This window comes from Poecilia formosa, unplaced genomic scaffold (genome assembly GCF_000485575.1).
Source record: "Poecilia formosa unplaced genomic scaffold, Poecilia_formosa-5.1.2 Scaffold198, whole genome shotgun sequence".
In the NCBI taxonomy this organism is placed as follows: domain Eukaryota; kingdom Metazoa; phylum Chordata; class Actinopteri; order Cyprinodontiformes; family Poeciliidae; genus Poecilia; species Poecilia formosa.
In genome coordinates this window covers 579,620-594,506 of record NW_006800137.1, presented here as the reverse complement: position 1 = coordinate 594,506, position 14,887 = coordinate 579,620, and the positions used below count along the sequence as shown (strand labels likewise).

Below are 14,887 nucleotides of genomic sequence, written 5' to 3'. Positions count from 1 at the left end.
AATCACCAAGCAGAGGCTAAAGAAATATACCATTTCATTTCTGTCCTGACAAGAACTTTAATAAAGTCATGATGGAGAGATTCTGTTTCACACCGATTAAATAATCCACCTAAAAAAACATTCACAAGGAAGAGGATCTACAGCAGCAATCGGATGAGAAAGATTTATCCCTAGACTTGGCGCTTTTTTGAGTAAAGACTGAGATGAATTCAAACCAGATTCTGAATATTTTAAGTCCCAAAATCCAACATTATATCACTTCTATTAGTAAGTACTTACACAAGAAGGCGTTTTATTAAATCCAAACCTGCACAACTCTCCTATTTCCCACAATAATACACACATAAAAAGGTCTTTTTCATAAGTAGATAGCAGTCCCAGAACTGCATTCCTCTTTTATGCTCACATCTGATATGAGGAGACTCTATTACGTCTCCTTCTTCTGTGTTTACAGGCAACCACATAACTTCTGAAAAGTGTGTTATTAATACTTATCAACCTTATCCGCTGCAGCAGAAGTCACACCACATCTCTTAATTCTAAGGAAGAACCTGTATAAGTTCTCAACAAGTGAGAGTAATGTTGGTTTATGCAAAAATTAACCTTCTCTGTAAGTAAAGAAATGGTGATTTGCCACAAACATTAAATGCACCAATACAGTATTCAAGAAATGACACAGCATGCATTTATAGAAGGTAACACATTCAGTTAAATCAAATTCAAATAAAAATATACTCGACTAATCCCAAAGGGAAACAAAATTATGACACTCAATGTGAAAGATGTGGGGTGAGAATCAAAAAGGGTGTCAACTACAAATGTGCACACAAAGAAATACTTGATTCTCCTCCCCAGATAGTAAAATTTATCTAGTTTAACTCAGAAATATCTGCAGGTTTTAGAGGCTCTGGATAAGAAGGAGTTTGTTACAATTTGTATTTGCATCCAAATAAGTTTAAATTTGAAGCAGAATATGTAACTATTATGAAACTCTACCAATTAATGTAACCAGCACATTGTTTTTCTCATACATTACAACAAGCATCATTTCATTAGCTCATAAAGAACAGAGTTAGCCATAAATATATACAAATCTGACAAGTTGGTATCTGTATATATTCAGGAAGAGTTCAGTTTTCTGCAACCTCCCATGTCAAGCAGCCTGAAGCTTCCTGCCAAAGTTGACATTTTTCTCCAACAAGCCGAGCTGATCTATGGGTTCCATGGGAGTTTTAATATTCTCCTTAATCTTTGCTTTTGAATATTTTGAGGTGGCTGGCAGCACATTTGATCTATGCAATGTGCCGTGTTAAAGATTGATTTGGTTAGCTCGTACTGAGCGAACAGTAACAGAAGACCACCAACTTAGAATTTATCATTCCAAAAAGACTAAGGTTAATATTACTGACTCTGAAATAGTGGTCAACTCAGAAAGGACTCTTGAAATCCTGCTGCCATGCATAGATCAGATAAATAGATCAATGTTTTGCTAAACATTTGTGTAGCAAATATTGTTGCTAAACAACATTTATATTGATGTAGATTTATGCAATAAAATAAAATAAGAATGAAAACTGTCTAAAATAAGAGAGATTCTGGATTGTACTTTTTTGGCAAATAGATCAAACACACCAGTGCTGCATAACATATTCCCTATCATAAAAACATAAGATGTGCTCCTAAAAGTCCGGGAGGAAGCAGAAACAAATGTGCAAACATAAGACAGAAGAAAAAAAAAGGAAGAAAAAAATCAAGTTGTTTCCTCGGAATTATGGATTATTGTGTAAGATTTTGCCAACAGAATTTGTAACCTCAGCAAACTCTGGCCATTATCACCCTTATTTATAAATGATTACAAAGAAGATGGAAAGACATTAAGTATATAATGTCCTCTAAAAGTGACAAATTTATGAACTGTGATTACATTAAGATTGCAATGCAATTGCATGCAGTCAAAGACAGTTTAATTGCATGTAGTTCTTCTAAAGGTAAAGATTTTGGAGCTTTATGTTTCTTGACTGGGAGTAACTGTCTTTGTCTTAGTAAAAGTAAGACTTTTATTAAGCTTTTAGTGAAGAAATCAGCCAGAAATATACAGTACAGGTGTATTAGGTGTAGCTAATTCCCCTGATTAATCTGGAGAGGATTAAGTTTTCACTTGAGCTCACTGTCATGACAAGCATGGAAGAACAAATGACAGATAAAAAGACTTCAAAAGAGGCAGTTAATTTGGAGCTAACAAGCTTCTGCAGCATGTGGTCGGATGCTTAGATGGCAACACAGTCACAGGAATCTGGTATTCTGGAGTAGGGACACATTCACTATTTATGCATTAGGTATTTCCTGACTTAACTGTCCTTAGCCTACAGTCATAATGCTTCTGTTACCTGTTATCTCATTGTAACACACTAGTATACTAGATGTTTGAGTATTTTCAACTAACGGTTGTTACACTTCAAGATTATGTATTGTGTTTTATTCTACTTTTTTGTGTATAGTACTGCTAGTATTTCTGTACAGAGCTGAGCTTTCGTCTTGCTGCTTTTCTCATATCCTGAAACTGCAGAATCGGCTTTTTGACCAACTATCAAAGTTAACTGAGAATAAAGGTAATTCGCCTGTCAACAGAGTACACGTTAACTAAGTGTACTAATATAATTAGCTAACAGCCTACTGTCGTTTAATAAGATGAAGCGGACATAATGCAGGTGTAAAGGAAAAGCATCCTGAGCCATCAAACCACATTACTGACCCTCATCATGTAGGAGAAAACACATTTTCTACATATGGTCCAAAATCTTTTTTCTTCTTTGCTTGTTTTATGGTTTATTTCTTTTATAACAACAGCTTGCTAGCGAAAATTAAAAATGTCTAGCTTGCAATAATTGTCCTTCACACTGTCATCTACCAAGCATTTCATGTCCAGTTAGTGCATTGGTTGTGGAATGATTTTGCCTTACAAGGACTCTGCAAAGTAAAGGTCAGTGCCAGTTTTCTATATACAGTAGTGATCATCAGCTTGAAAGAAAATCAGTGCACTTATGTCATGTGCACATGACATAAGTTTCTAAGACTTGAGATAAGACTTCGTGTTCTGCGACCGTAAAATGGGTGACATGACGATTCATGACAACACATGACAGCTACATGTTAAAAAAAAACAGGTAATTCTCCGAGGACACACAACAGAAAGCGACTGGGGAAGAACAAAGCCTATATCTTGTGAAACGTATGGTTCTGGCAGCTTCACTTAACCATGCAGATACAAATCATGGCTTGAAGAAGAAAGATGAATCTGTGAATAATATTTATTTATAACATTACATAGTTAAGTAGCAAAGGTAAAAAATAAAAAAATAAAAATAAATAAAAAAAACAAACAGGATCTCAGGTGTTCTGGTAATTTGATGTGTGGTTTAGTTAATTGTGTGAACTGATTCATAAGAGCCCTAATGCACTCACAACTAAAAACACATCAAAAACAGGCAGAAAAGAAATATTTTTATCCTCAAAGTCTAGACAGTTTTTTTTGTTTGTTTTTATTTTTTTCAATACTCAGGAGAGCCAGCAAGCTGTCTACACAGAAACGGAGCACTGTAGACTCTTTAGAAAGAGAGCTACATTGTGTCTGTCTGTTCAACTGCACAGTTTGTGCCCGTGTGTTTGCTCTGAGTGTCAAAGCTTCTGTCACTATAGGCAAGACACATTCAGTAAGCATACACTGCTCCAACAGAAGATAAAACATAATGTGCTAAGTCTCTGACACAAGCAGACCCAACTCCGCCAACGCTGTCATCTGACTTTTACTTTGGATCAGTTCTTATAAAGAACAAGGCTACTCAGATGAGTCGCGTGTGCAGACAAGTTGCTGCTATTCCAGATACATCAGTTTTGCCCGAATCACTAGCACAGTCATGTTGCATGAAATGAGGAGGAGGAGACAAATAGGAATCACTGAAGCTTTTAGGAGAGGTTCAATGGACCAAGAATGGTGTCAGTCTTAAATTGTTATTGGGCAAAAGGCCACCACCTGGACAGTTTGTCAAAACAAGACAAACCAGTAATAAACCAGTGATGTGCGGTGAGGTTCATGACTGGTGAGGCACCAACTCCTCCAGGGTCAGTTTTACAAATCCAAAATCCAATAGAAAAGCTTATGTTTAAATTTTGACCAGAACCGATTAAAGCTATCAATTATGCTTTACTCAGTACAATACGATCGCAAAAATAAAAGAATATTTAACAAAGTCAAATTAGATTTTTTTTTTCTTGTTTGAAATGTTGACTTTGGCTGACATTTCACTTTTCTGATTAAATTTGAAAATCGTGTTTGGTCTTCCCTTTATGTTAAACTGAAGTCAATGCACTGACCTGTCATCCTCCACGACTATCTCTGCTACTATGGTCCAAAAAAAAGGTCAGTGTTTGGCTCTCATTCCTTTAATTTTTAAAAATCTGTCAGTTTTATTTGAGATGATTGCCAAAGGAGGAAAGTATGTATGTATGCATTTTATGCATTATTGTGCTTTCGGGCTTTTCAAGAACCAGGACATGGTAAAGAAAGCTGGTTGGTATTTGTTCAGAAATGCCAGTTTTTTTTTTTTTTCTTTCTTTCAAATAGCTTGAAAAGCTATAACATTTTTGTCACTCTAACTTACGTTGGTAACCTTGGATTGCTTTTGAAATTAAAACATAACCATTTACGTACAACTTTAAAATACAAGCATTTCTCTACACTGATTTTTCAAATACACTACTCTGAATAAAAGCTCTGGTGAAATTCAAGAACACACCCAAGACGCGTGATAATATACAGATTAACTTAGTTATATGTTCTTTAAACTTTCAAATAAAGCCATGATCTCTGCATTTTAATTTTCTTTTAGACAGTTTAACAGAAGGACATAATATTTTTCACTCATTCAGAGCAGAAACATACTGCACACGCACACCGTGGGTGGATGAGTTGCTGAGCCGTGAAAGATGAAGACTGCTGAAATACAGCAAGGAAGAAAAAGAAAAATCACCCAGTGAACCTCAGATGTAATGAATCAGAATGACAGATCAAATCCACACCCATTGCCCTCTCCTCATTTTAGATGAAGCACATCACCAACCAGCACAGTTTACCGAGTTCAGTGTAGGGAATGGGCACTGTGATCGTGCACAGTAACCAATTTTCAAAAGCTACCATTCCTCTAAGGTCAATTAATTACTTACTTGGATTGCTAATGAGCTATCAAAATAGCTGTCAGAGCAATACTTACAGTTTTGTATTTTGTTTAAGTTTTAACCATTTCAAATGTGTGAGCTTTTATGTTGGAGTCTGTTTCCTGTTTTTGCTATATTGAAACAACTAATAGTCAGAGATGAATTCAGTGATTCTTTTAGCTACACTCAAATTCTAAATAAATAGTGCTTATTCTCAAAGGAAATACAAAAGTCAATGGTCCTTATTTTTAAATAAAATTCTGCCATGCGTCCCTCCATTTTCTAAACACACATATCCTTGCAGTGTCACCAGGGAAGCTGCACACATCACAAGCCCATTGCTACAATCATGCTACAAATGTAAAGAAAGATAAGACCATTTCAACTTTTCTATTCTCTATTTTTAATTCAAATTGCCTGTTGCTCTCCATTCTTTTCTTCTCACCAAGCTTTGTCCATCTCTCTTATTAGCTCCACCTCCCAGTATGATGCAGTGAACCATGCAGGCTACCTGCCAGCATCAGACCGAGGTTACAGTGAGTCCAGAATATTTGGTCAGGTTGGGCTTTTTTCCAGGTAGCGTGTTCCAGTGGGAGACATAATTGATTCAACTCCCTGAGAAGAGTCAGATTATCTCCATTTGGAAGTGAGGAAGGCTGTGAAATTAAAGGATGTAAATTAATGAAGAAAACAGCCTCCTTAGAATGTAATTTACAATAATCTCTCTCAGAGATATGGTTAAATCTTCAAACTGTATTGGTGTTGACACCCATAACTTCATGTTCTGATGTTATTTTCTCATGAAAAACATTTTTTGAGTGTTGCTTAATTCTGTCATGCATGTTTGAGAAATCCTTGAATCCCCCGTGGCAGCCATTCAATGTCATTATTTATTTAGCAATGATGAGGCAAAATTTAGCAGTTTGTGAAAAGATAGTCAAAACGAAATTAGTGTAAATACTGACTTATTGATTAGTAAAATATGTATTCATTTATAAGCAGAAAAAAACAATAACCCCTTATTGTTAACCCCCTTAACAATAAGGGGTTAAAGTCTTTCATGGTTTGTACAGAATTTGCCCAAAAAGAAAAACCCCTCAGTTAATCCCCTGAGGATTCTCCTGGCAATTCTCTGCAGACTTGTTATAGTTTTCGCATCCAAATCTCCTCTCAGACCATGTCCTCCCAAAAGATTTCACCATAGACCTGTCTTTTAAAAACACATATCTGCTGTAAACTACTCTGTATGAACGCTGTCAAACTAAAATACCACCTCATTCTCTTTGCTTTGCCTGTAGCATCCCATCCATGTGTAAAACTCTATTTTAGTGTTTTTGTCCAAATGTAAGTGAGCAACACTTACTGGCATTCAGTCTATCTTTTTCTCATTTTGATCCAAAAATGACATTTTTCACTGTGAGCACAGTTTTGGTGTTGCATTACTAACTACAACTTTGTTAGGGACCTCAAATCTCTTAAAAAATAAAATAAGATTAGGCTTAAAGACAACCCTGATTTTCTGTAGAAAAATCAGGGTTGATTTTTCTACAGAAAACAAACAATCCAAATTGACCCTTTACATGTGACGTCAGTCCCCTCAGAACGCTCCCCAATCTGCCATAATGGATGTCAAAACAACCTAGGCGCTCCTGCAAAGCCTGTCAAAAAACAGATCTGATAACCTAGTATCGCTTCTATTTAATTGATTTCACTGTAAACATTTTCATAAGATGTTCAGTGGTTGGCTGCAAAAACAGAGAAAGATGCAAACCAAACATGTCATTTTATTGTATAACTTTTAATGAGGAAGGATTCAACATCAATGAATATCAGGCATCAATCATAATGACTGGCAGACCTTGGTGTGATCCCAGATTTGCAGCAAAAACTTTTAACAAGGCAAGACGATTGACGTTCATATGCTTTACGAGTGTGACCAGAAAGATGCAATCAAATATTGCATTATGGAGAAGGTACATGTCAAGCAATTAATAATCATGGAGAAAATGCCCCACCATCATGCAACACATATGGAAATAAATGGTTGGGATATCGTCTTTTTTTATGTTTTTTAAGGCTGCTCCAGTGTAAAGGGAAATGCTATTCATGACATAGTGATAGAAATCTTGTGGTGTGAATTCAGGCAAAGTCAGCAATTTGATCAACACATCAGAACAAAGGAAGCATGGTTTGGTTGTAAATAAAGGATCTATGAGCTCTAACCAAGAGTGTTGCGTTCGCAAATTAGCTTGACAATTAGAACCCAAAGCTAAACTGGCTAAAGCAACTTGGGAGGACAGTTTCAGATGTTCTGTTCAATACTCCCAGCCCTCATTTCCAACATCCGTCGTGGCCTAGCATGATTAAGTGACGTAGTTGGTCAATATCTGTTAACAGTAAAACTGACACTAAAAGCTCTCTATGAGACACTGTCAACTGAATGACAGGTGGCTGGAAAGCAGAGGAGGAAAGTAAAGCATAAATTATTGTTATCCATCTATAAGTCAGAAAGTTTTACAAAATATTAGCACTTTAGGGGTTTGTGGAGAGCAGGATTATACTATTATGTTGTGGCTGAGCTATCCATCAATCGTCTCTACCTGCTTAATTCTTATAGAGTAACAAGCAGGCTGGTGCTTTTCTCCAGCGGTCAGTATAAATCAGAACAGGTGTAATGGAAATTATACTTTGATTTTAAAGCCATAGTGCTCTACAGCTGTGGTTCACGTCCACCCTCATAAATCACAAATGGCAGATTCTCTTAGAAAAAGTTTAAAACTTCTTACAAACTTTCACTGGACATGTAGGTATAGATAGGTCACCATATAGATCATTCTTAGAATTTGAAGAAAAAAAACCCTACAAATGAAAGATTCTTTACACACTGTGAAAAAAAAGGAGGAATTCAAGAGCAACCGGAGTAGCAGATGTTGCAACTGCTAAAATTGAACAGTGGTGATGAAAAGTGAGGATTCAGAAACTAAATACAACACATAAAGGCTGAAGCTGCCTTTAATGTAGAATCTATGTCACAACAAGTTTTGTTTTACCTGTATTTTATGGTCCATAGGTAATGTCCAAGAGGCAGCATGTCGAAAACAAATAGAAATCAGGACAAATAATTAGAAAGAAACATATGAAACAAATCTCAAAGCTGAAATAGAGAGGAAGATTTTCATAACAAACACAGTAATAACTTGTATGTACAATATATTCTTTCAGCCAAAACTTTATTTTTGTGATCCGTATGGAGTTACCATGTTTGTAAGTCAAATAAAATTATTGTACTAAAGGAATGCCACACAGGTTGTTAGTTTTTATTGTTTGAAGTGAAGCTAAAGACCAGACTTGACACAGAGAAAATTACTGTATTCATGCTTTCTGGTATCCTACAATAAGCATTGAAGAGTAACAAACAGCCAAATCGTTGGTACTTGATTCAAATGTAAGAAACCCACGGCAGCTTGTAGAAAACGTACGCAGCATGTCTAAATGAAATGATCATTTTGAGCTGTTTTTTTAGAGTGTGTGTTGAGAAGATAGCTGTTGAGACAAAAGCAGCTGCATGCAAAAAACAAAGCAGAAAGCAAGATGGGCTGATGATGTTGTCACAGTGAGGATTTCAAAGTTTTTAGGTCCCACTTAAAGTTCATAAATAACATAAGAGATGTCAGTTTCTCTCATTGGTTCTTTTTCTCTCTCTTTTGTTTAGTCGTTTGATTTCCCACTGTAAGCAAACTGCACTCTCTGGTGTGAAGAGCCCTAACTAATAACATTTGATTACAGAATCCACCAGATGATTGACTTTCATTCAGCTTACATTAAACTATCCAGTTCATTAAAGTGTGTGACTGTGAATCCATTACTACCACAGGAGTTTGTCATTTTGCATCGTCACGGCAAATGTCAGACTTGACCGCCATTGACATTGCTTTAATGTCACATGATAGGTTTCTGCAGCTCGTTATTGAAACTGTGATTAATGTAGAATCATAAACAAATGGTTCATTTTAGTGTTTAGACAAAAACACCAAAGCTACATCATCATTACTTTGTGGTTCGAGGGGAATTAAACGGAGGAAAACTGTGAAAATGAGCCTATCCATCAGCTGACTCCACAATTTAATTACATAATCGCTGGATCTAAACACTGTCTCAATAACATTTCCCCCGCAGATCAATCAGCTGCTCACTATTCTGATCAAATACAAGACATAAATAAATCCCTTCTTTCTGGATATAAATTTAATGAGTCATATGCTATTATGTCACAGCAAACTGAATAATTTATTGCAACAAGGATTTGCAGAGAAGAGTGAATAACTTTAGCACTACTGCCTAAAATAACATGATATGGAGCAGAGCACATGCATATCATTGCATCTGAACAGCAATAATACATGCATGTGCACCAACTTAGAAAGGATTATGTGCTTATATGTAAAATAAAAAAAATACAGAATTCATGAGAAAATGAATCAAATACTTAAAACGCATCTCTGAAAATGCTTACACACACTCCTTAAGAAGCATGTAGCAACAAGTGCATGACCTTTTTTATTTCCTGTAAAAAGAATAAAAAGCCCGAGGTTTGTCAAACCTTTGGGATTGGTTTTGGTGAATCTATCAGCTTCTTGGAAATAAACATGGTCACAAATAGTACTGTAATGTTTTATTATACTCACAAGAAAACCCGAGTCTGGGCATTCTGACAGTATTTCTCCAGACACCCATGATTTTAAAATTCATGACAGATGTCAGCAAACAGAAGACTTGAAATTAAATTTACACTTAAGCCAGCAGTTCGTCACCTGATCAAAGGTTTAAGACCACATGCTGAAACAGGCTAAAGTTTGTATGTCTGTTATTACTTTCCAAACTAAAACTAAGCTATTCTTTGTCTGCTGTTTTTTATTAATTAATTTTTTTTTTTTAAGATTAGTTTCCATCTATGAAGCATCTTGCCACAAGAACATATGACACCAGTGAACCGTGTTTTGGAGAGTTAATATGTGCTGCCCAACTGTTTCTGTAACCCTGCTCTAGTTTATATTTCACGCTGAGAATGGAAATATATTTTCATTTGTAAAGGGACACACAAGGAAAAGGCTAAGATTAGACCAGATCTCTGTACAGCAGCACTTTAAAAACTTCCCCATGCTGTCAGGGTCCGGAACAATTGTGTGCTAAATGTCAGGATCAACTTGAAACTTATTTTATATTGGAGTTAAATAGTCAAACCCATCTTTCTCGTGATATTTTAGTAGATACAGTGTCTAAGCATATTTGTTATCCTAAAATATCTTTACAGTTTTATCTGTAATCCAAAACAGTAACATAATAGCAATTTCTGTTTAGTCTTCAGTTTTAGACAAAGTACCTTTCCTTACTGCACAGTTCAAGGTAAAATCACAGACACTCATACATTAACCAGTTATTAGCCAACATGTTAAGCAAGAAATAATTTCAGTATCACATGTACTTAGAAAGAAAACAAAAAGCATATGCAGGTACCACATAAGAACTCGTCAAGATTCAAATAATGGAAATCCTATGTCAACAGGTGTGTCACTACTCAAAATACACCTTCAACATTAAATTCATTAGAAAGCGCAGTTTTAGTAATCCTAGATGAAAAATACATTTTTGTTCAGCACAAGATCCATGCTAGTGATCGTCTAAAAATAAATTACACTTTAGTGACAAAACACTTGATGATGATCCATCCAAAACATAGTAAGCCTGTTTAATCATTTCTTTGATCTTCTCTGTAAGGTGATCTAGGATTTTAGAAAGGTGCCCTCAGATAAAATGTATGTAATTGTACGCCATGCACTGGTCAGAAAAAAATAAATAAATAAATGAAGATGGCAACCAAAACAATAGGCACATCCATAAGGTGTTTTAGCTTATCCATGTAAATCACTCCAAATACTTTTGTTGGTTTTAATAAACTCTCTGGGGGATTCTACATTGTGTTTCTACCAAGTGCAAGATTAGTTACTTGTAGAAGCAAAATCCCTTTCTGTCTTTGTGAAATTTAAGAGTAAGGTATTTACACATAACTGAAATATTATTCTGATGTTCTCAGAGAATATGTAGGAATATGTAAGTCCTTGTGTGTTAACAAAGATCTGGAGAAACATGTTCACTAAAGGGGAAAAAAAAAGAAAGGCTAGGTTGAAAGTAATAAAACGTGCCGTCTTGTCAGACTTTGATGGAAACCAACGTGTTTTGCAGTAAATTTGACCAAAGGAAAAAAAGACAGCAATATTTTACAAAGAGCTCTGCAATTTGCTGAAAATTGCTGCTCTCCTTTACTGCAGAAAAGGATTGACGCCCACCAATACTCAGTAGAAATGGATGGTTGAACTGCCCTACATCTCCTTGCTTCACCTGTGTTATTGAGGATGGATCTCTTAAAGTTAAAGAATGTCGAACTCATTCAAGCAAATCTCTGACATCACTGCTCTCGTTTAAAGCTACAGCCAGGTATGTTTTTTTTTTTTTTTCTAAGGCTGAAAATGAAATCTAACAGAATCTGGATAATAAAATGCTTTCCTTTTTCTGTTATAGGTACATGATAGTCTCTCCACTAAAATAACAGATGGAGTGTTCTTTGCTGTATAAAGGCTGTTAGACATGTATTGTATTGATATTCTATGAATATCAGAAACCTTATCTCTGGGTCAATGATGTGACTGAAATTCTTTGAGCAGGTTATTGTCTGCATTAAAGGGAGAATAAAATGAAAAAAGATGACCAACTGATCACAAAATAAAATAATTGGTAGCATGTTTAACATATAAATTTATTCCAATTATAATCATCAGTTCATACACACATAGTAATGGACTGACCTCAAGAGTGTCTCAAAAAAGCTTTAAAATGTTTTACTATTTTTTAAAGGAATTAACTTTGTGGCAGAAATAAAGTACATCACTTACAGTATCTACTGTACATTTTGTCTGAATATGGTTAAACCAATAACCACTCTCTGTGAATTTTCCCCTTGTGGTGTTTTAAGTAGTTGCAGGTGGGAAATAGATCAGTGGGGTGAGTGCAACCTGAGATATTGTGCTGTCCAAATAAATAATGTATTCAGATGAATATTGGGTAACGGCTGAAACAATCTCAAATAATTGTTACTGTTGTTTAACTAGTTAACAGCGTGCGAGTTGAAGAAAATAAAGAGAAAGACTAACTGCATTTGGTAAATTTAGTTTTAATACAAACATGCTTAGCATCGTTTTGGAATTAGGCCAAATCCATCTTCGGTCTTAACTGTCATCACTTCTGGCATTACTTCATATTTTGGTGAATCTAATCACAATTACTACAATAAAAGAGGGATTCTAACATGCATGGAAATATAAGCACGAACTACTTATAATAATAATCAATTTGTCCTTACTGGCAGATGGCAAGCTAAGTGTGTGTCTATGCTGTGGCATTTTGGAACAAGTGCAGCTTCATAGTAAGTAATTCCCCTTTAGTCTCCGTCTGGTCCTGATTGTTTTTGTCATCCAAAACATATAAGGCAGGTTTGTGAAGTAAAAGAGAGAAAAATGATTTAAGTACAGGCTGAAGAGACAAACACAACAAATCACAGCCTGAAACAAAGATGACTGATCTGGGAAAATCATACGGCTACCAAGTTCTCAGAAACATGTAAGCTCAGAAAAAAAGAAGTAAGGAAGACCTAGAAAATTACAGACATTTACCCACCATAATAATAGAGAGAAATAAGTAGCTCGAGAAACAAATGGGGAAATAGTTCAAAACTGAAGACAGAAGCAAATGAGAGGGACACACAAGATCCAAAACAATATAAATTGTTGTTACATAATTCAAAAATCTTTAACTAGTTTTAAAATTTAAGTTGATGAGCTTCCCAGTTTCTTAATTAGAAAAAAAAAAAAAACTTTTCAAACGCAATCTTTTTCTCATGCAGTCTTGCTATCTGTGAAATATGTGCATAAATTCAGATAGGAGTTAACAGTGAGGAGCATTGAACTGAGAAGTCCTGCTGTACACCAATACAGCTTTCTTATGGAACATTAATCATTTGCAACACTGCAAGTTCCAGAGGGGTCAGCCACATAAAGCTAACCTATTAACCTTAAACAAAACAGCCTTTATTTGAAACCTTTCCATAATGACCTTTCAAAAGTTATAAAGCAGAACAGCAGAAACAATGGCAGTGCTTTCAAAAGCTCCATACATTAAACTATCTAGCTTCTTGGCCATACCTCCCCAATATCAAATACAATCACTGACACAGGCAGGTCTCAAATGCAGCCCAGTTAAGCCATAACTGAAGCATCACACCTAACTTTGCTAAGTTTAACACTGATTTTGAATATAATTAAGGAAATAGGGTCAGGAACTTGAGTCATGAATCTGAACTTAATTTGATATACCAATGAAAGTAAAGGTGGTAGTAATGATGACTCTGCTTCACAATGCACCAAACTAATATCTGCAACTGGCATACCTTAGTGAAAAGCTGTCCTCATTACATGTATCATATATCATAGATCTGTTAATAACACACAAATTGTTTCCTAGTACTTACGTTTTTTTTTTTTTTTTTTTTTTTTTTTATTTCTTCCTCTAAAGAACAAACCCACAACACTAAGCATGGCAAACGGATTGTAACACCAGAATGAGAAAAAAGAAATCATCCACAGCCCAGTCTTCCCACATGTATTGACTGCATTTCAAGGTTTGTGGTTTTGTGTTTTGCTGAGAGGAAAACAGCTGGGGCTAACAAAGAAAATGATCTAAAGATTTCAAACTGACAATGGCTGAGATTTCTGAGGAAAGTAAATTGCAAGCAGCTGATCTTTGTTAGTCAGCCATGATACTCACCCTTCCACAAAAGCACACAATATTTTGAGACACAATTCAACTATAGAGCATGTTAATATTAACATTTTGAATAGTACAGATGTCTTTTAGCATATTCTATAAGCTTTTCATGGCTATATCAATTTACTCGTACACATCCATGTCTTATATTAGAAGTATTACATTTTAAATGTATGTGTGGGTGTGTGTGCATGCATGTGTGCGTGTGCACGTGTGTGTGTGTGTAAAATGTTGGAAAACATTGGAAAATGCAACAAATGAATTGTAAAACAATTTGCTGAACAGTGACAGAATTATCGTAGCTTAGGCAAGAAGGTAGGTGAAGGGGCTTTTGGTACCAAGTTCTCGACTGTTCTCTATTCCTATGCTATCATACACAGAAATTTTACAGTAATTCTCTGTAGGTTTAGAAGTATTATGCATAACATCAAAAATCTGATCACAGAGAGTTTCTGAAACCTGAAGTCATTTTTAAGAATTGCAAAATTATTTGATAAATCCTATCAACCTTGCACACAAGTTTTGCAATGCTTTTCCTTTCTCATCATCAAAATTAAGCATTATGTTAGAACTCAAGCCTAGCAAACACATTTCAGTTTTGAAAGGAAGTCTGAAGAACTTCCAGCATTTCTCATGCTTATTCAACTACATTCCTGAAACGTGTCTAGGGAAACTGTAACAGTAAGAATGAGAGTAAATGCATGAGTCTCATGTCAGATGTTTGCTAGTTGGTAATCCTGCTTATTTTTACATTTGACATCCACAAAGTTTCCCAATGCCTAAAAGAGCTTCCTGTGATTTA

General features: G+C 35.4%; 1 protein-coding gene across 1 annotated transcript in view; it reads right to left on the bottom strand.

The window, feature by feature from the left end:
* The window catches only part of lsamp (limbic system associated membrane protein), a 723,288-nt gene that overhangs the window by 602,573 nt on the left and 105,828 nt on the right, over positions 1-14,887 (bottom strand). The window lies entirely within an intron of this gene.